Genomic DNA, 23591 nt, shown 5'->3' on the forward strand with positions numbered 1-23591 from the left:
CAATATAAATTCCCATAGTAAATAGGGACAAATGTAGTCGCTTCTTTATCTCCCCACTGACAACTTGGTGCTTATCAAAGAGAAATCATTTATAATTTTTCTTTTATTTTTAATGGCTCACTGGAATATCAGTGGTGGATTCTTATTTGAGAGAAGTTTGAAATAAGCCCTTCTGTAACCATGAATCTAATGTTATAAGTCAGTTGAAAGACTACAGTGTGTGTGCGTCTGTGTGTATTTTTACAGACTTGAAGCTTCAAATTGAGGATATTAACTGCTTTTTGAATATAACAGGCATAAATTACATAAAAAATAATGTACTCACTACTCAGCTCAAGAAATAGAGAATTTCTAATGTATTTGGAACCCCTTTCTCCCTGCTCCTGCACAGAACTAACTCTTAATTCTAAATTATAGGTTTAACTCTTCCGTAAATTTCTTTACATTTTTATTACATCTTAATATAGCTCTAAAATTTTAATACTGTTTTCTGTATTAAAAATTTTTAGAAAAATGCCAGACTATGAATTCTGCCTCTTCAAAACCCATTTTATGAGCCTCATTGATACTTTATGTGTAGCTATAATTAATGAGATCTAATTGAAATGATTAAAAAAACTGTTGATTTAGTACTTGAGCAATTAAAAGAGGCTAATGAAAAAAACATAGACTTAATACTTGAGCAATTGAAAGAGGCCAAATGAAGATATGATCAGAAAAAGTTAGGGTTCTTCAGCTATATTCCCACTTGGTTCTTATATAGATGGTGGTTATGGACCAGCAAATAGAAGGAAGAGTTAACTCCATAAAGCATGAAGGGAAAGTGGGGAGCCATTCTCATTTCAGTGACTTGAAAACAGGGAAATGGAGGGTAATATTTTTTGTGACTTAAAACTTTTGAACCCTGTACTGAAAATGAGGCACACTGCATGGTAATGAAAAATTAATTGTGAGCCTTTGAGGTAAGTGAGAAGAGTTTAAGTAGATATGTTTGGTGATGGGCAGTAAGTAATTATGTAGGGATTTGATGGAAAATATTATAATGGTTCTGAATGGAATATATTGTACAGGATAGAGAATTGTGTCAGGAAGATTACTCATTTAAGAGTGTTTATTAAGTTAGGTATCAACCATGGAGATCATTGCTATACTAGAAGCTGAATCAAGGTACGGAGGGATAAAACGAAGAGATAATTGTAGAGGAAAATCAAGCATATTGATTAATCCCCCTTACAAGAAGGGTGAATAAACAAAAAGTTTAGGGTTAACACCCACGTTAATGTTCCAAATCTGAAAATGAAGGTTTCTTCTTTTAAACTACAAATTATGTAAACTGAGGAAACTATCCCAATTGATAGAAAACCTTACTGCTTGATGATGGAGGACATAAATAATTGGGAATTAAAGGAAGCCGAAAGACTGAATTGTTTAATCTTATATCTTAACTTTGGACTCTGTGAGGGCTTTCGTGATGGGCGAGAAGAGAAAAACAAAAGTAAACAAAAAGGAGGAAAAAGCCTCAGAGTGTAACAAGCTCTCTGGAATAGATTAATTTATTCAATGGTAAAACCAAAAGTATGAGATAAATGAGCTACCATCCCTACCCCATCAGCACTAGTTCAAGAATCTAGCTAATCTACAACTTATATTTCTTTAAAGAGCTTAATTTGTCTGTGGCCAAGTTAGTCTGACTGCTTCAAGCATGACATTCTTAAGGTCAAAGTCTTGGATTTGAAGCTGCTACAGAATGATTAACTTTGCTCTAACCTGTAGTCACAGCTCATATCCCAAACCTTGACAAATTGTCATTGTTCCTGAGTGGAGACCAGATGAAAGAAGAGCACTATGAGAACAGCAACACAAAAGAACACTCAATGGACAGATCAGTATTGCCATATTTATTTATAAAAGAAACAATTTAGACACCAAATTTTATTATGTATTTTTAAATGAAAATATGAAATGATATAAAACCATGTTGTCACATTGGATGCTTCTAACTTAGTGAACTGAAAAATAAACTGAAATATGAAAAAATATTAGAACAATCTAAAAATCTTATTTACCATAATCATATATGGCTAGAACAACAATAGTTAAATAATGTAATTGATAGTATACAAAATAAACCAATAGGTTATATGTTTTTTCCAGAAAGTTAGTATAAAGTTTGATATTAAAAGTTATAGAATTTTGCCTCATTTTTTGTTATAGTTCACTTATTTTTGCTTTATTTATATTCATAAAGCTATTAGTGTTGCTTAAAGAGACTGGAAAATCTATTATTCATTCCAGAGTAAACTGGGATTATTTAAAGATTATTTTTCATGCTTGAAAGTCAGATAAAATGAGTTTTAATACAATATTTCCATTTAGAAATAAGTATTTGTGTGTATGTGTATGTAAGTCCTTTCCCTCATAGAATCCTTTTTTCTTTCTAGTAATATTTTGGTATTTTATCTGACAAATCTCCAATTTTAGAATATTTTTTACATTTCTTTTCATTCTAACCAATTATTTTGTCATTTAAAAAATCAGGCATCTTTCTATTTAATCTATTTGGTTGCTTTAAAAATAAAGTAGAAAGGCTAATGTGTGGCACATATTTGTATTTTCTCTTTTGTAACCAACTTGCTTATGCATATCACTTTTATCATGAAATTGACCAATAAAACTATTCTCTGGCTTTCACAATAAAATATGTATATACTGAATATATTCTTCTTCCATATTATCTTACCTATTTATCCTGGCATCTCTTAGATTGTGTATCTATCAGATTTTAAATGAAAATGTTTCTTTTTCAAAATAAAACAAATTGTCATTATGAAACAACTTTTATTCATCTACCTTTTCTCAAGTCTACAGAGTAAGTGAAAATGAAGATAGCCTTCACCATGCTTGTGAAGTCATTATCTTGTCAACATCATTGTAGACTAAGCTGATGAAAAAAACTGTATGTGTTAACACTAACTGTGGAGAAGGTCTGGCTAAGATGCTAGAAGCATGGCAGAATCAGATAAGATCTAGGTCTGGACAATTTAATGTAGAGATCATAAAATGTATCCACAGATGATTGAATAAAGAAAATGTGACATATATAGTATATATACACTATGGAATTCTACATAGTTATCAAGAGAAAGAAATGTCTTTGGCAGCAACACAGATGGTGCTAGAGGTCATTATTCTAAGTGAAATAACTTAGAAACAGAAAATCAAATGCCGTGTGTTCTCGCTTTTTGTGTGTGTGTGTTCTCACTTTTAAGTGGGAGCTAAATAATGGGTGTATATGGACATTCAGAGGGAAATAATAGACATTAGGGACTACAAAAGAGGGAAGGGTAAAACAGGAGTAAGGGCTGAAAAGTAACTTACAGAATACAATGTTCACTATTCATGTGATGGGCACAGGAGAAGCATGAATCCTACCACTACCACAACATATATGTTGCTAATAAACCTGCACTTACACCTTCGGAATCGCAAAATAAAATAATAAAAATCATATTTCCATGGATTTTAAAAAATACATGTTATTTCTAAAACAGATTTAGCTTCTATAAAACTGCAAAGGTAATAGAGAATTCCTGTATACCTCATATCCAATTTCCCCTCCCACTACTTCTATTAGTATGGTACATCAGTTACAATTAATGAAGCAGTACTGATAGATTATTATTAACTGAAGTCTATACTTTATTCATATTTTCTCAGCCTTTACCTAAGGTCTTTCCCTGCCCCTGCCAGGATCCATCCACAATACTGCATTACATTTAATTATTATGTCTACTTAGGTGCCTCTAGGCTACAACAGTTTCTTAGATTTTTTTCCTTATTTTTGTTATCTTAATAGCTGTGAGAAGTACTTGTCAAATATATTATAGAATGTTCCACAACGGAGGTTTGTCTGATGTTTTTGTCATGATTTGACCGGAGCTATGTGCATTTGGGAGAAAAATCACAGAGATAAAGTGTCACTTTCATTATATCATATCAAGAATACATACTGTCAATACGACTTATCTCTGTTGCTGTGGACCTTCATTACTTGGCTAAGGTAGAGAGTATTAGTTAGCTAGTTGCCATAACAAAGTCCAACATACTGGATGGCTTAAACACAGAAATGTATTATCTCTCCCTTATGGAAGATTGGAGTCTGAGATCAAGGGGTATATAGGTTATTGGCTTTCAGTTATGGGAATTAGAAGTCCAAGAGCAATGTCTCAGCAGGTTTAATTCCCTCTAAGGGCTGTGGGGGAGAATTTGTTTCATGGCCCCTCTCTAGGCATCTAATGGTTTGCTGATAAACTGTGGCATTCCTCAAGTTGCAGATGCATTACCTTGATCTCTACTTTCATCTTCACATATGATAGAGAAAGAAGAGCTTGGAAGTGAACAATTGATATTAATAATATTTATATATTCAGTTAGAAACAACAGCAACAACAGTATTTCAGGAGGCTTTCACAAATTTTTAATATCACACAGTCCCACCTTCTTAATACTGTATGAACAGTTTAGGTTCCTATTAAAAGCAAAGTTATTGCTTCTCTCTCCTATTCAATGATTTAATTCTGGTAAGTTTCTTCATTCTTTCCTGCATCACGAGCTTTTCCCTCAGCCCTGTCATTCCTGGCTACCATCCTAGCCTAGATCATAATCATCTTTCTCCTGGAAGACTACAATAAGTTTCCAACTGGTTTTCCTACTTCCACCTTTGTCTTCCTTTTTTTTTTAAATTGTACTTTAGGTTCTGGGGTACACATGCAGATCATGCAGGATTGTTGCATAGGTACATACATGGTAATGTGGTTTGCTGTCTCCATTCCCCCGTCACCTATACCTGACATTTCTCCCCATGTTATCCCTCCCTGACCTCTCCACCCCCTGCTTTCCCTCTCATACTCCCACAACAGTCCCCACTGTGTGATGCTCCCCTCCCTGTGTCCATGTGTTCTCATTGTTCAACACCCACCTATGAGCGAGAACATGCAGTGTTTGATTTTCTGTTCTTGTGTCAGTGTGCTGAGAATGATGGTTTCCAGCTTCATCCATGTCCCTACAAAGGACACGAACTCATCATTTTGTGTGGCTGCATAGTATTCCATGGTGTATGTGTGCCACATTTGCCCTGTCCAGTCTATCATCAACAGGCATTTGGGTTGGTTCCAGGTCTTTGCTATTATAAACAGTGCCACTTTTGTCTTCTGATATTCTAGTCTGAAGAAAGCAGTAACATCCTTTAGGAATAGCCATCAGAACATGTCTACTTAAAAATCCTCTAGTAGCTCACCATTTTACATAGAGCAAAAGCCATAGGTCTATAAGTCCTTGCATGATTGATTCCCCCTTTGGCTCTCTGACAACAACCTTCCTATATGTATTAGTCTGGTTTCACACTGCTGATAAAGACATATCCAAGGCTGGGCAATTTACAAAAGAAAGAGGTTTAATTGACTTACAGTTACACATGTCTAGGGAAGCCTCACAATCATGGCAGAAGGCAAGAAGGAGCAAGTCACATCTTATGTGGATGGCAGCATGCTAAAAATGAGAAAGTTTGTATAGGGAAATTCCCCTTTTTAAACCATCAGATCTCATGAGACTTTTTCACTATCACAAGAACAGTATAGGAAAGACCTGCCCCCATGATTCAATTACCTCCCACAGTGTTCTTCCCACACATGCGGGAATTCAAGATGAGAATTGGGTGGAGACACAGCCAAACCATATCACTATTCTTTTCCTCACTCAACCTTCCCTATCTAGCAGCCGCCTTTCTATTCCATGAACACACCAGGAACATTGATGTTTTAGGACCTTCACACTTGCTATTGCTCATGATTCAGTATTTCAGCCCCATCAGGTCTTTGCTAATATGCAACTGTCTCAGTTAGATACATTCTGTCCGTACTGCCTAAAGGTAAAACTGCCTGCTTCTGAAGTAGTTTCCATTCCACTTTTTTTTTTCTTATGTTAATAAAATGTATCACCTTTTAACAGGCAATATATCCATTATTTTATATGAATTTTCAGTCTCCTGTTATTTAAATATGACCTCCATGAGGCAAAGAATTGAATTTTAAGTTTACTTGTATATGTGATAAACTAGACAAGTATAATGCACTTACCAAAATTTCAACAAATTTTTAAATAAATTATATAATAATGATAATAGCTAACACCTTGAACATTTTTCATGTGCTAAATACTTTTATGTTCTTTATACACAGGATCATGTGTTTAATACTGAAAACCACCCTATGATATAGGTACTGTTATATTCCCATTTTATAAACTGGGAAACAGGCAAAATTCCCAAAGCTAAAAAATGGAGGGACAAAGATTACTGGTTACTTTCTCATTTATCCTATTTACTATTTTTCAACAAATTTTACATTGAGTATGTATTTCTTTTATAATACAAAATAATTAAAATGCTACTCCACTACTCCTCCAATGTTGTCTCACTCAATAATTCCTTACAAAATATATTAGCTTAAAATCGGTAAGTCTTGTTCTTTTATTGATCATTTAATTGTTTTTATAGATATCTTTTATTACTATAATGAGTTGCTGTAGTTATAACTACATTAAATATATATTTACATATAAATATATATTTTTATTAATATATTATATATACAATAAATATGTGTGTGTGTGTGTGTGTTTACATTGGGGGGTGTCTCTGTGTATCCCTCACAAAAATGTAATCTATCTGTAGTGCTCATTTACTGACGTCTTTAATAAATATTAGGTGATAGATATTTGGGTTTATCCAACTTTGATAAGAATGTATATGTGTGTGTGCACTTTAAAGATAATGATCTGTTTTTGGCAGAAGGGGCAAGTAGTATATATTAATATATTGGCTTTTGCTTTTTTAAATTTAACTGTATCATACTGAAGGCTTTTAGCAACTAAAATATCTCTAAGCGGTCCCTTAAAACTTGTCAACAAAATAATATTGGGTAATTATTTTGTTATATTTTTAAAGGTGGCATATAGAGGTTAAGTAATTTTCTTGAAAGCAGAACATTGACATACTGTATTTTAATTAAGCATATTTAATTACCTGTACAGTTTCCCCTTAAAATTTTTATAAATGTATATATGGTTCAAAAGCTAGAAACCCAAAGATTCAGAGGCAAAGGACCAACTAGTTTTTGGTTAAAAAATAAAAATTACCATCAACCATTACAATGTCAGTCTACTAAAATCACCTAGTGATACATAATTGCCATAATTATTTAGGTGAATTGAGTAATGGAGGTTAATTAGGAATCAGCACCGTATAAGGAAAAGCACAATATTGATTTAATTTGTCTTTGGAAATCAAAATTCTATAGCAGCTTAATCTATAAAAAGCCATCTCCCCAAACAAAATAGAAGTTAATGCTATTTCATTCAGTTTATAGGCACCATCTTAGTTCATTTTCATCTGCTCTAACAGAATACAACAGATTAGATACTTTATAATGAACAGAAATGTATTGACTCATGATTCTGGAGGCTGTGAAGTCTAAGATCAAGGGACTTGAATCTGGCAAGGGCCTTTTTGCTGCATCATCCGATGGCAATTAGGCAAAACGAAGTCAAGAGAGAGAGAGATAAAGAGAATAAAAAGAAGCTGAATTCATCCATTATGACAAACCGACTTCCTTGATATCAGAATGAATCCATTCACTCTGCTCTTATGGCTTACTCACCTCTCATTAAGCCCTGTCTCTTGACACAATTGCATTCAGGATGAACTTTCCAATTCACACTTTTTTGGGAGACACAATCAAAACATAACAAGCACTTATTAAGGGATATAATCTCTTATTAAGACTACTGATCTCATGGTCTTAATCTATGCCTCTCCGGTGTGTGTGTGTTTGCATGTTGTCATGAAATAAGGCTCCTATAACAGTGGTCGTTATTATAAAACAATAAAAACTGTAATGATTTAGCAGTTGACAAACTGATGTAATTTTTTCCCTGTTAGCATGATTACTAAACATTAGACAGAAATTTATGATGACAAAGAAGTTAGCAGAGGTCTGAGGTGATGTAACTTTTATATATCCTATGGGGCACAGATGCAGAAAAACTTCCTTAAATAGTCCTACTTTCTAGTACACTCATTCCTTTCTGGGCATTATTTGTCCACTGAATTTGCATGTACCTTCTGTGGTAGATAGAATGAATACCATCATTACTTTCTTTCTTGGTATGTGTATTCTGCTTCTCATTTGCTTGAGGGCTAGCCTTCGAGAGCTGTTTACACAACTGAATGCAGTGGATATAATGTTCTTGATGTTCAAATAAGTCTTGAGCCTTGTACCTAGGCCCCTTGAATGCTTATTTTTGGGATATTTCCACTTAGAAATTAGCGTTCATGCTCGAGAAGTCAAAGCCACATGAAGAGAGGATGCGTCACTGCTCTGGTAAACAACAAGGATGGTCTTCTAGGCAATAACATAAACTGACAGGAATACGAATGAGTCATCTTAGATAAATAACTCATTGGAGCCTTCAGACCATTCCAGCCCCAGTTTCCAATTTATTGTAACTTCATGAGAAATTCAAAGTGACAATCAACCAGCTGAGACTAGTCAACTTACAAGACTATGGGGAAGCAGAATACATTTTTATTTTAAACCACTAATCTGGGATTATTTTTCCTCATAACAATACACAATTATAACAAATATTATTACCAGAAGTGGGATGCTACTGCTTTGTTTTTAATTTGCTCTCCAAAACTCATGGTGAAATTTAGCTGTCATTGTCATGGTATTCAGAGGTAGAACCATAAGTAACGTGATTAGACCTTGAGGGCTCTGTTCTTATGAATGAATGAGTGTTTTGTCCAGAGAGAGGATTTGTTATCAGGAAAGTGGGGTTCTTATAAACACAATTTCAGTCTCTTTTTTTCTTGCTATTATGCATGCTCTTTTGCCCTTCCAGCTTCTGTCATAGATGATGTGGCAATGAGGCCTTTGTCAGACACTGGTACTTTGATATGAAATTTTCTAGCCTGAAGATCTGTGGGAAACACATTTCTTTTCTTTATAAATTACCCCGTCTGTGTTATTTTGTAATAGAAACAAAAACAGATGAAGACACCTAACAGCACAGTCTTCAAACATGAGGCTATGACTTTGAGCTTAAAGACAGGCACAAACTGGAAGGACCTCAAAGAGATTACAGTAAACTTGAAGGGCATTGTGAAAAATGTATTATAGAATGAGGTTATCTATTTTATATAGTATCAAAATATTTGATAATTCTATTACCTGGAATTAAGTAGAAAACAGATAATATACATAATGAATTGGTGGATTTGTTTAAGGAGATTTCCAGAATCATACAAGTAACAATCTTTGAAAGCCATGTGTGATCAGATATAGACAGGATAAAAAATGAATTGTTCAGCTTCTAGATAAATTTAGAGGAAACAGAACAAAACTTGGATATATTAGGTCAAAAGTTCAACTGTTTCTCATTCTCAAAGTCTCGACAAAAGTTTTTAAAATAAGGAAAAAACTCAGAGTAAAGATTAAATACAAGGTATTGTCAATAAAATGAGGTCTTGAGGTAGTAATGTTCAGCTTGATGGTATAGTTTTAAGACCTTTTTATTAAAACCTCAGAAACATTTATGGCAGTCCTATGTGCACTGTATCAGCTAGACAAATAGACTTTTAAAAATACTAAATGTACACTTTCCAAAAATTGTAGCTGGTAAGTCTAATAATCATGTCTCTTTTAGATTCTCTCTCTAGACAGGAAGATTACTAAAATCTTAAGGGCACTATACCATATTACCATGACTTTCAAACACAGGCAGAAAGAAACCTGTCTCAAATAAATTATTAGGTATGTCTTTAGTCAACTAAATTGAAACCCAATAATATTTATAGGAAACTCCTAACATTTTAGGAGTATTGAATTAATGAAAACATTACCACTTTGGATTTAAAAAAGACGGAGACTATTTAAAATGAAAGCCTTCATAGCCCCAATCTTCTACGAAGAGAAACAAAAATGAGACTACTTAGCTGCAAACACAGGTAGTCTCTTATGGATGACTCAGGTTTCTGAGCCAACAATTGAGAGAACAGAGTCAAGATCCATAGAGAGTCATTTTTATACAGTAGGATTTAACCTAACTAGGCAAGTGATGATGTATGTTATGCTGGATTTCAGAATTGTTATAGACTAGTAATGGCTATGTGCCAACCTGTCCTCTTTTCCACTCTTGAAGTGAGTGTAACTATTGCAATTATATTACATATGTATCAGCATTTAATATTGGGTTCAGAATGGGGACAGATAAATTATTCCTCTAGTTCACAGATTTTGAGATTGAGAGGAGTCACACCTGATGCCTTGGATCGAACTTTTTGAGATTCTGGGTTTAGAACCAGTGTCGTAATGGTATGAGTTTGAAGCTCTTTCTTAGAGAATTAATGGATGTTGCATGTGGAAGAAATATGAATTATGGTTCCCATAGCACAGTCTGTGGAAAATAGTCTTGAAGATGCTTACCCTTGCCATATATGCCTACTGCTTTTCACATCTGGACCTCAAATTCCACATTACCCTAAATCTGGAATAGTTTTAGTGACTTATTTGACTGTTAGACTATGGTGAACATAAAATTCTGGGGCCGAGATAGAAGTGCCTTGCAACACTCGAGTCTTTTGAAAAACTGATCCTTAGGATGCATCCTTTAAGAAACTACCCACCACACTATGAGAAGCACAACCCAAAATATAGCCACTTTATTGAACAACAACTTCTTTGCTTTAGTCAAGAGCCATGATCAAATATCAGCCATGAAAATGAACTATAGTGGACATTGAGCCCTCATATGATTCCAGCCCGACTCCGTTTATTGCAATTGCATGAATTGCCATACACTAGGACCACATTGAGCCCTCATATGATTCCAGCCCCAGACTCCATTTATTGCAATTGCATGAATTGCCATACACTAGGACCACAGCCTACAAGCAGAACTGTGAATCATTCTAAAATAGTAATGTTTTAAACCAGCAAGTGTTGGGATGGTTTGTTTGCAACAACAGATAACTAAACACCATCATTGTAAAAATTATGTAAACCACCTTGATACAATAACTTAACAATCAAGACTGATAATTGGAGTTACTTGTGTCAACATAACTTAGCTATGTGCTCCTGGAAATTCATGTACGGAAGATTAGACTATACATCATTAAATAACTTATTTATTTGCTTCAGAAAATCCCTTCAAACAAAGTTTCTTGTACCAGCAAAAAAAGCTCTTGTATCAGGATAATAGCAAATGATCACCTGTACTATTATCTCAATTATTAAATAAGTATTTACTTATAAAAACTCATTTAAAGGCACTTGCCTGGACATGTGCAGCATTTCTAAACTATTATGTCATCTGTTTTGTCCGTTCAATCAATTCCCAGCATTAGCAACTTGATCCAAGACAGCAAAACTGTATACATATTCTTCCCTGATCTTTCCCCTCTGAGACACTACTAAGAATTTGTCAATATATCTGTATGTTAAGATGACATTTTTCCTTACTCCAGAAGTTCTAATAAAGTTAGTTTTGCTTGATCAATGGGTTTTTCTAGCGACTTGGAAAATCGGCAATCAACAATTGTAATTGTAAATTTGCAGGTGTTGCAGGTGTTGCACTGACACCCTTTCTGTCCTTATTTCACTGGGGACTTCAAATGCCCATAAAGTAAAAGAGCTGAAAACTATCACTTCATACTGAATTTGAGACTGGAAAACCACATGTCTAATTTTGTATTTTTAAGTTTTATATATCTTCAATTTATTAAGAAGAGGGTTTAGAAAAGTCCAAAAGGAGAATTCCCTTAGAAAAAGTGTTTGAGTACTATGGTTTCCCTTTCCCAGTACTCACATCTGTGTTTTATATTAATCCTTTTCTAAATAAATAATATGCATTTTCACAGGAAAAAAAAAACTGAGCAGATCATTTCTTACATTCTGATATAGCTTTCATGATATTAAAAATAAAACTATAAACATTGATGAGCTTATTATCTTTATCTTCATACAGGTATCCTAAAGTGGCTATTTCAGGAAGAAGAAAAACATGCTACAAAATGTGTTGCTCCCATGCTAATAATAAAAATCCAAATATTTTACTAAACCATAACCTTTTTAAGTCCATCAGAGCTTTAAATTAACAAGGAAGGGAACCAAGTGACCTGAATTCCAAGAAGGAATAAGAACCTGCAAGAAGATATAAGTATATAAACTGTTTGACCAATGGCAGAAAAAAGAAGAAAGATATTCCAACTACCATGTAAATTATAAGACAACATCAGCAAACCATATAGCAAACAGAAGACAAGGCAGATATATCAGTCCAGAATATTTAGCAGCTCCATACACAAAAAAATGCTTGCATTCTCTCACAAGCATTTTCCCGTGGTTTCTATCAGGTGCTCATGAGAAAAACTGGGAGCAGTATAATAGACAAGAGATAGCTTATCCCTGAGAGGGAATTCAGGAAGTGATTGATGGCTTTAAACATACTGTGCACCTCTGTGGACTCTTCTCTCATATGAAACAAAGGCCTAGGCTTCTTTGGGAGGGGCAGTGAACACTCACATCCAGAAAGGGTAAGTGAAGTGCTAAGTGGTAACACAGGAAATAGATGCAAAGCCCTTTCCAGGACTCTTTTCTCTGGTGAAATAATAACTTTAGGTATCTTGGAGAATGGCCAATGTTTTTAGGTCTTATATCTTACATGTGCACCAATCAGAGGTTTCCTACTGCTAAAGGAGGGTAGGGTACCCCCACTTAATATCAAGCACGGATAACAAGTTGAGTTGGACTGCCACGAAGAAGTAGGCTACCAATGCTAAAACTTCTACTCCAAGACCCAGATGCTTATGGCTTTCCTAAGACTGAAGAGAGACTCGAATAACAGAACATTTCTAAGACAAAGTTAGCACATATTAACAAGCATTAGCAGTCAACCACTGGGGCAGGAACAAGAATGTGGGGCTATATCTCTCTATTGTGTAAGTATGCATACATGGTGAAAGCTGAAGATAGAGCCCAAACACTGAAAAAATTTGTATGGCATCCCAATTCCACCCTATCCCAAATAAGGAAAGGGAAGTTGATTAGTAGAGAAATTGCACCTAAGATTTACTGACAATAACTATGGAAACAAAACTAAATTTCAGCTAAATTTCTAACTAGATTGATTCAACACCCCACACTGATGGCCTGTATAAGAAAAGGAATGTTCATTTTCAGGTTAAATATTATTTACTTCAGTCTTTATTAAACTAAAAACAATATTTGGCATTTAATAAAACTTTGTATTAATAAAACTTATGAAAACAAAAGCTATTGCCAAGTGACAAGTAAACAGTAGGACCAGATTCAGATATGACTCAGTGTCAGAACTGCCAGGTGAATACAATATCAGGACTTTAAAGTACTTAGATTAACACATTAAAGGATCCAGTGGAAAAGATAGACAATATGTATGAATAGATGAGACATTTCAGGAGGGATATGGAAAGTATAAGAGGAAGCCTAGCCTAATGGAAATGCTAGAAAAAAACAAAGGATATCACTAACTTAGAGATAAAGACAAAAACAAAAATAAAAACACCTCTTTCAATGTGCCCATCACAGTTACATAGACTTGGCATAGTTGAGAAAAGATTCAGTGGACTTGCAGATAGTACAATATAAATAACTACACTGAAGTGTAAAGGAAAAAAATATGGGGTGAAAAAATCAAAACAGAACCTATAAAAGCTGTGGAATAATACAGAATAGCTCAACATATATAATTTGTTAATGCAGAAAGAGAAGAAATAGAGAATGAGGCAGATAAAATACTGAAGCAATAATGAATGAGTTCTCCAAACATAATAGAAGATCCAACAAGCTCAATGAAATATATCTATAATAAATAGAACAACAATAACCATCAGTACAAAACAAAAATAAATATCTTTTTTTATTGCATTTTAAGTTTTGGGGTACACGTGAAGAACATGCAAGATAGTTGCATAGGTACACACTTGGCAGTGTGATTTGCTGCCTTCCTCCCCTTCACCTATATCTGGCATTTCTCCCCATGCTATCTCTCCCCAACTCCCCATCCCCCACTGTCCCTCCCCTATTCCCCCCAACAGACCCCAGTGTGTAGTGCTCCCCTCCCTGTGTCCATGTGTTCTCATTGGTCAACACCCGCCTATGAGTGAGAACATGTGGTATTTCATTTTCTGTTCTTGTGTCAGTTTGCTGAGAATGATGTTCTCCAGGTTCATCCATGTCCCTACAAAGGACACGAACTTATCGTTTTTGATTGCCACATAATATTCCATGGTGTATATATGCCGCATTTTCCCTGTCCAGTCTATCATCGATGGGCATTTGGGTTGGTTCCAGGTCTTTGCTATTGTAAACAGTGCTGCAATGAATATTTGTGTGCATGCATCCTTATAGCAGAATGATTTATAATCCTTTGGATATATACCCAGTAATGGGATTGCTGGGTCAAATGGAATTTCTATTTCTAGGTCCTTGAGGAATCGCCACACTGTCTTCCACAATGGTTGAACTAATTTACACTCCCACCAGCAGTGTAAAAATGTTCCTATTTCACCACTTTATATATTAAAATCAAACTGCTAAAATGTAAAGGGGAAAGGAAACATTTGAAGGAGCCAGAGAAAAAGAACAATAAGCAGGAAAAAGTTAAGAATTACAGAAGACTTTCTATGAGAAACTTTGTAAGCCAGATGACTCTAGAATGATATATCAGTATGAAAAAAAGTAAACTGAAAACCCAAAGTTCTATATCCAGTGAATAAATCTTTCAACAATGCAAGCAGGTTAAATAGTTTTTCAGACCAAAAAAATGAGAATCTTTTAATAGCAGACCTGTGCTATAAAGAATGTACTTCACACTGTGGCAGGGTGTGGTGGCTCAGGCCTGTAATCCCAGCACTTTGGGAGGCCAAGGGGGGTGGATCATGAGGTCAAGAGATCGAGACCATCCTGGTCAATGTGGTGAAACCCTGTCTCTTCTAAAAATACAAAAATTAGCTGGGCATGGTGGCGCATGCCTGTAATCCCAGCTACTCAGGAGGCTGAGACAGGAGAATCGCCTGAACCCAGGAGGCAGAGGTTTCTGTGAGCTGAGATAGTGCCATTGCGTTCCAGCCTGGGTAACAAGAGTGAAACTCCGTCTCAAAAAAAAAAAAAAAGAATGTACTTCACACTGAAGAAACATGGTATCAGAAGATTTATCTATACAAAGAAATGAAAAACTGAAGGAATAGTTATAATGAAGGTACAAATATGTACCATTATGTATCACTTTTCACCACTCCAAGTCCTTTTGTCTTTACCTCTTTCCTCTCCTTCTGGAATACCAAATTACATGAAGGAAAGAGGAGCTCCTAGATAAAATGTGCTTATTTTCTCCTCATTTCTACATAATAATTAATTCTAAAGCTGTCCTAAGTAGTCTTTTATTGTATTTTTGGAATAGAACAGTTCCAGATGGAGGAATCAGCCACATTTGATACAGGTGATGACCAGTTTGATAAAACATCCCAAAGAGGCTTTCTTACTTTCTTGTACTCTCCAATTTCATCATTTATGCAGACTAAGATTGTACTTCATAAGAAGTAGTAACATATGATTTACTAATCTCTGCTTTCTATGGAATTTGTGATAGACTCTGGACAACTGTAGGATTATTAGAAAAACTGCACTGCCTAGTGGTACACAGTTGTACATGGAGGTAGGTTTTATCTACATTTTCCCCATCATTATGCTAGATTTTCTCTTGATTGAAATATGCTAATGCAGTCTCATATAGTTTAGATGTTGTCCCACCCAAATTTCATGTTGAAATGTAATCCCCAGTGCTGGAGCTGGGGCCTGGTGGGTGGTGTTAGGGTCATGGGGGTGGATCCCCTATAGCATGGTGCTGTCCTGGCAATAGTGAGTGAGTTCTCATGAGATGTGGTTGTTTAAAAGTGTGTAACACCTCCCACCCCCAACTCTCTGTCCCTCTTCTGCTCTTGCCATGGTATGTGCCTATTTCCACTTCAGCTTCTGCAGTAAATAAAAACTTCCTGTGGCTTCCTCGGAAGTTGAGTAGATGCCAGCACCATGCTTGCACAGCCTTCAGAATTGTGAGCCAATTTAACATCTTTTCTTTATAAATTACCCAATCTCAGGTATTCCTTTATAGAAATACAATAATTGCCTAACACAGAGTCTATTCTAAAAATAAAATATAAGATTAGAAACGCTGTATTTATCATAGCGGTAAAGCTTTCTCAAATGCTACCCTGCAGAATTTCCTTCATATGACATCCACCAGAACCATGTTGCATATTAGGACTAAAATAATCATTGGTAAAGAGAAAGAGACTACTATGACCCATTTAGATAAATAATAATTCCTTCCTGGGCATTGAATGGGTGATCATTTCCTGTGAAACATATGAAAGATGTGGGAGAAACCTAAATAAAATCATTTGCTTAGGAAGGAGAAATGCGTCTTCTTAGATTTAAATCAGGCAATTACTTTTTCTTCTTTCTTGGTCCAACAGTTACTGTAAACTCCCTTTTGAAGGTTGACAGATAATTCAGCATATAGAAAAGAAGCAGAAATTTATAAATTTGGAGAGGCGGGCAGAATATACAATAAAAAATCCATCTATGTACTAAATAAGCGATTCAAGTCATTGGAAATTTGCATTGTGTACTAGGGAGAAGCAAACATTCTTTGGCAATAACGACTTGTCTTAATACAATCACTGAGCAAATATGGAAGCAAACTTCCATGATGCTATGTGTCTTAAATGAGGAAGCTTATGAAACCAGGATATAGAGTAGAATGGAATATAAATAATATTGAAAGCAAATGATAAAATGAGATAAACATAATAACACAATAGGAAATCAGACCAAATCAAAACAACTTTCTGCCACATATACCACATCCTTAGAAGAAGAAACTTAATGTGGCTGAGTATAGTTGTGCCCTGTTTAGTTCTATATCCAATATATTCTTATTTACTAGTAGGTTCAGGCATTTTCTCTCTGTTTCTTTTATTTTTCTTTTTTATTGTTTCTACCCTTCAACCCCCACCTTCTCTCTCTCTCTCTCTCTCTCTCTCTCTGTTTCTGTCTGTCTCTTTCCTTCTCTCTCTCTCACACACACATACATACACACACACACATACATATACACACAGACACAAAGTTTATGAAATCTAGAGTTATATATCTGGTAGATATCTGGACTGAGTGAAAATTACTTTATAATTTTATTTAAATTACACCCTTGTAAAATATTTCTTTGATAAAGCATATTCTAAGTATTAACACATTACAAAGGCACAGTTCTTTTTTACAACCCCCATCACTACAATTGCCTAGTGTGTTGTATTTGTCTTTTTGGGTATATACACATTGCTAAGTACCATAAGCATGCCATTGAAAACTGCTTATGACCTATTCTTTCTTCTGTCAAGGTTTATTTTTTTCTCTTCCATTGATCAATATTTCTCACTTCTTAATTTCCATTAAATTTGTATTCATATGTATTGCTCACTTTTCTTTCTTCGGTTGTTTTTGAAATTTGACAGACTAAAAAGCCATTATAATCTTGACATTAATAACTCAGAAAAGGACATGACTTTAGAATTTATACTTTTAAGAGTAATATATTATGCTTTAATGCATCTAAATATACAAGCAGCTTATTCTTAAATGGAAACAAGTTTTAAAACCGTAGTATAAACAGGGTTTGAAATTTCTTGAATATAAAATGACAAAAAAGTAATTACTATATTCATTCCTCCAAAAGCTTTTATGCAATACCTCGCTGTTATTTATTTTCTTCACAGAATTATGCACTTTAAATATTTAATTATAAAATTTCTTTGGAATTTAAACAAATGTCTTCTTCCAATTGTCTAAACCATTGAGATTAAGGGTATATTATGCCATTCAGATGCATCATTTAAACAGGAAATTTATACTAACAACCTCAGGATTATAATTAACATTACTTAAAGTAATAGTTGGCTATTCATATTTGTTACATGACTTTCTTATCAATAATCATTCTATACAATTAAAAATTAACATGTTTGTCTCCATGGATATACTGTATACCTAGGTTATGGTTTAATACATGAGGCTGCTGTGCCTCAATGTTTAAAGAATGAATGAATGGATTAATAAATGACATAGGTAAGTTAGTACATCCATAATCTATTGAATGTTTTATAATGTATCTATAGTAAACACTTGGCTCTTAAAAACAAAAACAAAACAACAGAGAAAACAAGTCTTTCTTCCCCAGGATGCCAAGGGCAGCTTAAATAGATTTGTATGATTAGATTATTTTATATTTCATCTACTTTCATTTGATATTTTGTGTTATGAGATAAGGTCTTAAATTCAGGTGTTAAATTAATAAGGTGTCTCTGAACTAGATCCATATTGCTCTTCCCCTAGGTTTTGAATTTTTCACCTATTTGCATCATATTTTCCTGCTGTTTCATCTCTTTTACTCGAGTGGTGATGGTTAGTTTGCTTAAACTGAAGCAAATCAATACAAGTCAACATGAACGTGAAATGATGGGTAGGAGAGACAGCATCTGGATAGACTGACTCAACATCTGTCCTAACTCACCCCAAAATTGTTCCTTAGCTTTCTCTTCATATCATTATACTTTGTATCTTGAAGAGCATGGTACTTTTAAATAATGAGGGGTTTCCACACATTATTGGGAAAAACAGTTCTTTAGTAGAATTTTATAGGAATGTACTGCTGCTCAATGAAAAATTCTTTGATTTCAAAATTTTCTGGTGAAACCATTGATTATGAAATAATGGCTAATATTTTTCATCATAGTAAATATTCTCAACTATGATCAAAATTAATTAAAATTTATTCCTCTATAGGGAGATATTTTAGCTGAAAATAATATTTTATGGTAAATACATATATAATTAATATTAAATTCAAATGTGATTTTATAACTTATATGTCTTCAATTTTCAAAATATTATAGGTACAAATAAGGTTTATGTGTTGTTTTATAAGCTGTCATCTGGTGAAGCAGAAATACTTTTATCAAGTTTGTATCAACATTGTACAGATTAGCAATCTGTCTCAGGATTATAGTAGTCCCTGCTTTATCCATGGTTTCAGGTTCTGTGGTTTCACTTATCCTCAGTCAACGAAGGTTCAAAAAACAGGTGAGTACAGTACAATAAGGTATTTTGAGAGAGAGAGAGAGAGACCATATTCATATTTTTATTTCACTGTATTATTATAAATGTTCTATTTATTATGTTATTGTTAATTTCTTACTATTCTTAAAAGTTAAACTTCATCATAGGTATGTATGTATAGAAAAAAAACACAATGTATATAAGATTTAATACTATTCCTACTTTCAGGCATCCACTGGAAATCTTGAAATGTATTCCCTGAAGATGAAGGGAGGGTGCTGTATTCATTCATGTACAGCTTTATATATGGGTCAAGCGACACTGGCACATAATTTGTACACAACCAGAAATTTTTACTGTCAAGCTTACCTAAGCTAAGAATTTTTTAAAAGTCCTTATATTTCAGTAAGTTCAAATTCCTCCAGTGGCAAAGAGAAGTAAATTGGCAAACAGTGAATTAAGAGGAAGAGACTCTATATTCCAGTGCACTGAGCCAAGGCATTATTTTATTATTTCCTTAAATGTAAGGGCTGAATAACTTATTTCATTAAAAATGATGGTACAGTAAGTTTAGAATCTACATTTGCATATTCTGCATCTATGAATTAACATTTGATGTACTCTCTTCAGTCAATTTGTGCATATGCACAGACAGATTTTCATTAGATCTAGAGCAAGCTGCTGCCTGAGATCCTTCAGACAGTCAAAGGACAGATCCTTCTCAAACTGTTTAGCAGAAATCTTCATGTTTAATGGCAGTTGAACCCTCCTGGATTTAAAAATTAAAGATGAAAGAAGAGAAAATATAACAAAAGAAAAGGAAAAAAATACACAGTTAAGTTCTTCTGTAGTGAGTTTACTAAAGCAATTAAATATTACTCCACAGTAGAATATACAAAGTTTAGAAAACCACTAAAACTGAATCGACTTTAAATATAAAACACTCATCAGGAAGCAGCAGTGACTTAAATGACTTGTTTGAAAGCAAACAAAAAGTATTATAAAGGGAGTATTAACACTACAAAGAGTAAATACTTTTAAAACATTGTTTCTGTGGAAAATCAGAGATTTCCATAGGCTACAAGTCTACCCCTTACTTGAAGGGTTTGGTTATTACTTAAGGAAAATTACTTTTTCTGGTCTTGCAGCCCCATGCAGAAACTGGGCAAAGTGCCCTGGCTGATTTCTCACCATTTGCAGCTAGGGTGACTATAAACACACTGATTTCTTTCTTACCTAACAGGCTTCTTCAAAAATATTTCTTATAGGATATATGCCTACTTAACTACTTTAAGCACTGAGTAGAGAAGATAAAATAATTAGGGTTCTAGATTTTAAAATATATCTATACTTTCTACTGCTAAGAGTTCTAGCTTTTCTTTTTTTTTTAAACTTTGTTTTTATTTTTTTCCTAATACAGAGAGTGAGGTCAGATTTCAGAATTCCCAGTTGAGCAGAGAAGTCTCACAAATTCAGTGGTTTTAACTTTTACAACAGTGTACTAAATTTATTGAACAAACTAGTAACTGTTAGTTTTCTAACAGTTTAATGAACGACTAGTTTACAGAATAAAGATACTGCCTTAAAGGACAACTAAATTGCTTTTAGTTTGCTTGCGGTTTAATTCATTGTTGAAACATCACACATATACACACTTAAAACCTCCATTCAACATCAAAGAGAGTAGGGAAAAATAAAACTCTTTGAATGATCATCCTTGCTCTGTAAAAATGGGAGTGGGCAATCGGCACAAAATAGCTTTGGAAGTAGCTAACTTTGGGTCTTTTCTCTGAGCTGATATTCATCTAGCAATATTAAGCTAACTTGGAAATTTAGAAAAGACCAGAATGTGACCCAGCTTTTAAAAATTAACATAATGAAATTTGGTATATGCTGTGTGTGGATGTGGTAATGATTAGGATAGTAAGTTTTTACCTTTTACATAAATAACTTTATTACTGAAATTAACCAGTAATCACAAATACAAACTTCCTGAAACTGCAACTGGATCTATTTTTTTTTTCACTTTTAACTTTTTCAACTTAGAGTTATCCTTAATGTAATTAGATATTGTAGCTGTTTGGGTTTGTTGAAACACATTTCTTATCTTTTTTAAATCTTTTTTTCTGAAACAAAAGGATTATGTAGGCTTTGGAGACGAGCTGGAAAAAACACAACAGATCTAAAGTCCTTTTATCTTCATCTCAGCAAATCTCTCGCCTGGACAGGACCAAGAAGTACCACAGCTTTTTGTGCTTGTAAAGAAGTCCTAGTGAACTAATCTGCCAAGCATGGCATAAAAAGGCAGGAGCACAACCTGGTTCTCACTTCGCCCTCTCGCTGTTGGATGCCGTTGAAAGAAATTAATCTGAGCAGATTTAGGACTGAGGGCTTTATGTCCATATGGATTGGCAGTTGGTGAGACCTCACTATTAACGGTGCACAATTAATAAATAATATGTCTCTGTTTGCTTCGGTAGCTGTTGAAGCAATAAAAAGCTTATAAAAAGATTGCTTAGACAAAAACCCCACATATGGGCAAGGTCTTGATCCATGCTGGATGTCTTCCATTCAGGAATCCCATTAGCATTTTGCATGGTACATCGCCCCCCAAACACCAATTTGTTATTCATTTTACCAAGATGGACCAAATGAGTTAAGTACAGTTATTAATAATTCTTTACATAAATAAATAAGGAAGGGAGCAAATACATAAATAATATTAAAAATTATAAATAACAATGTTATCCTAGAATGGCATAATGTTATTGTTACAGCATGCAGGAAGAGATTGGGATGGAAGCAGCTCCCATTTACGGGGTGAAGCTGCTGCTTCACAGGGCACCTTTTTTCACTTGCATGATAAATGACTCTAAGATACCACTTCAATTCTGATTTTAGAGGCAAATTAATTTTCAAAATTAAAACACATTTAATTATAAGTGTTGCTTTTGTATCACCTATCTATAACAGACCTTATCAAGAAAATCTGCAGGCTCTGTGATCCTAAGAGATTTTTGACCTGATTTAAATCCTGGCACTAAAAAAGATGAAGACACCAACTTATGAAGGCTTCTATGAAAATATGTTATCTAGCAGAATGATGAATTATGTTTGAGGACTATTCTGTATTAGCAGAATTATAGTCCAAATTATTTCAACTCCAATGCATAAGTAAATACATTTTAATTATGTTTATTTTGTATTGGTGGCATATGAGCATATGCAACACCATTTAAAGAAAAACAGTCTTATCACTTCATACTAACAGTAACTTTGCAAATGAGTTGAAACAAATACAAAATGGAAATGAAAACACTTGTATCCTGTATCTTCAAAGGTTAACTCAAATGTCATGGATACAAGTTGGCAGCATCATAGAATAAGGCATTACAAAGATACCTTAACTTTTTTTCATTTTCCTGTAATTTTTCCAGATAAGAGAGATGATTATCTATGAGTACATCCTTGAATTTTCTTTTTCTTTTGATTTCTTTTCTTTTCTTTCTTTTTTTTTTTTTTTTAAGGAAACTCTTACACTCTTACAAGTAACATTTTCCAAGAAAGCCTATCTGGCATTGGTGGTATATAAATGACATTTGCAAATATTGAGCATAATTCACCTTTCTTTGAAATTGGTCACAGCTTTTCTACAAGAAATTCAGTTTAATGGATAGGTTGTAGTGATTCTGCAGATAAATCAGGTTTTTCTAGATATACAAAATAAAGTTCCCATATTCTCTTACACTGTTGTAATTCTATATAATATACACAGTTAAGGTTAGCATATATTTAAAATTATTACATCTTATTTCCTTTCAAAGAAGTAGAATAATTGTATTATTTCAATTGAATTATTAAATTTAGTCATTGCCAAAGATCTGGGAGAATGAACAAATACACTCATCAAATGAGAAAGGAAAAAATAATTCTACAGCTTTTCTGGAATAACACTCCTTGGGCTTTCAGTAAGCGATTGTTGAAATAGCTGTCACATTCTCTTAGAAATTACATGGTTGTGAGCAAACAAATCTTTATCCAGGATTTTTAAAATAAGATGTATAGGAGCAACTTTTTTTCAACTGGGCCAGCCACATCCTAGGATTGGGAAAAATTATATATTATATTGCAATCTAGATTTCATAAAATCATGGTAAGATGTGGCAGTCTAGGGATTCTGTTAGTCATTGATTTACTGCTTAACTGCTGGAAAACACTTTGCAACAAGTTCCCCTTTCCCCCAGAACTGTCATAAGCTCTTTTTTATTGTCAAGATGTCAGAACAGTCCATCAGGTAGCTTCTCACCTTAGAAG

The sequence above is a fragment of the Callithrix jacchus genome, chromosome 4 (genome assembly GCF_049354715.1).
Source record: "Callithrix jacchus isolate 240 chromosome 4, calJac240_pri, whole genome shotgun sequence".
NCBI lineage: Eukaryota > Metazoa > Chordata > Mammalia > Primates > Cebidae > Callithrix > Callithrix jacchus.